The 2,029-nt window shown below is 36.3% G+C and overlaps 1 protein-coding gene across 2 annotated transcripts in view; it reads left to right on the top strand.

Annotated features, from left to right (window-relative positions):
- The window catches only part of LOC119581606 (ubiquitin-like-conjugating enzyme ATG10), a 6,643-nt gene that overhangs the window by 1,335 nt on the left and 3,279 nt on the right, over positions 1 to 2,029 (top strand). The gene's annotated exons all lie outside the window — the stretch shown is intronic.

Raw genomic sequence — 2,029 nt, 5'->3', positions numbered from 1 at the left:
TAGTCTAATCCAGCTGAATCGCTGGACAGATGACTCTGTTCCTACTTCTAGTGAATATATATGTTTTTCTTGGATATGCAAAGTTAAGGATATAAAAGGCATGAAACTGTAAAGCTGCTCAGATGGTATTAGAAAAGTGAGGAAAAATTATCAAATTCAAATGAAAAAATTAAACCTTACTAGAGTAAAAAACTGACACAGAATTTCACATTTTTGCTATCCTTGTCTCCACTTAGAGAGGATGTGAGAGTGAAAGTCTAGCATGCAAAATACTCGTTGTTGGTGTGGGGAAGCTCTTGGATTCCTCTTGTTTTCAGCAGCCTAGGAATGACTCTTGAAGGTGCAGGATGTGTGATGTTCTTCAGTCAAGTCAGCAATGAGTTACCCAAGAAAGATGGTCATATGGGGCCCTAAGAATCCACTGAAGAAACAATTTTATGTATGGTGCTTACTAATTGTTCTATATCTATAAAAGTATTGAGGATCAGTGTATATATGTGATTAGTTGCCTCACACATTACCATTATTACTCTAGGGAGATGTTGTCATAATGTTCTGCTGGGATTTTTTCTCATACAGACTTCTCTCCTCATTATTAAAACATAAATCACAAACTGACTTCTCATACAGACTTCGCTAGAGAAGTCTGTATGAGAAGTCAGTTTGGGACATATGTTTTAATAGTGAGGAGTTGCTAGTAACATTGGAGAGGAAGACAAAGAAATTGTGGTAGAAAACATCATGATGGTGCAATTGAGATAGAAGGGGTAACAGATACCCCTTCCCCTCCCCCTCATGGCCATCTCTAGTCTCCCTCCCCATGCAGATATTCAACCAGAGCTCCCATGCCACAGGTAACAACCTCTCCATGCAGCCAGAATAAGGGGAGGACATTGTCACAACATTACTCAAAGGGATTTTTGATACTACAGCATCCTTTGAGCTTGGATGATGACACTAATGACCTCTCCCCAACTTCCTTACTCTACCCCCTTGTGGCAGACCAGCATGATCCTCCTCCCTCCTCCCCAGGCATCACTCACAAGACTTCAAGAATTCCAAGAGGTAGACTTATAGAAAGTCAGAGGATAAGCTACAACTTCTCAACTCAGCCAGATTGGGAAAAAGGAATTGAAGGAGAAGGAGTATGCTGCCAGGATCAGTGTTTGCCATACTCTTGAAATAGGTTATGAGATTACACCACTTTCTAAACCCCATGCTAATGCAGAGAAGTTTCATAGGTGCCACAACTATCCTAGAAGTAATAATGTGAAGATGAACATCCTTAGCATGACCTGCCAGAAGTCCACAGTCCTGGACGGCTGTGAGTCAAGGTAAGAACAGAAATTCATTGTTTTCTTGATTATAAGATGGATGTCTAAAAATTTTATATTATGGGAATTATGAATATTATTCCTGTTGTTTCAGACTTCCCTTTTTTTTATTTCTTTAAGATACTATTATTTTGGGGGATAAAGAATTACTATATACTTTTTTTTTTCTTTCAGTTTTGCTCTGTGACTTACTACAAAGGCTGTGATGCTGATGTTGTGAAGACGTATCATCAAGATCTATTACCTGTGGCCAATGATAACTAAATAATTTTTCCTTTTTTTCATTTTTCTGGATATTCATTTTTAATAAACTGTAATTGTCGTATGATTTTTATTATCATCTCATGTAGAATTAAACAATTATTATCATTTTAAAAGAAGAAGAAGAAAAAACACAATATCAATTTAATTTTTAAGGGTTTTTGAGGTGCTGGTGGCTAGGCTAAATCACATTCTCTAGCATAGAAAAAGTTACCTCTACAGGGTCGATATGTTTCACTAATTGCATTTATTATTATTATGTCATTAAACTGACTTTAACAATGTGCAGAGGTGATGTAAAGTATACCTGTAGAAATTGCAGTGGTAGAAAGATAGATGACAGAATTCTAATATTTTGTAGTATAGCTATTCCTACTTACTAATGAAATAATATTGGTGGTATGATAAACTTTTAGTTTTGGATATTATAAAGA

This window comes from Penaeus monodon, chromosome 15, assembly GCF_015228065.2.
Source record: "Penaeus monodon isolate SGIC_2016 chromosome 15, NSTDA_Pmon_1, whole genome shotgun sequence".
Classification (NCBI taxonomy): domain Eukaryota; kingdom Metazoa; phylum Arthropoda; class Malacostraca; order Decapoda; family Penaeidae; genus Penaeus; species Penaeus monodon.
Note: the sequence above shows the minus strand (reverse complement) of the source record. Positions and strands in the feature narration are given on the sequence as shown.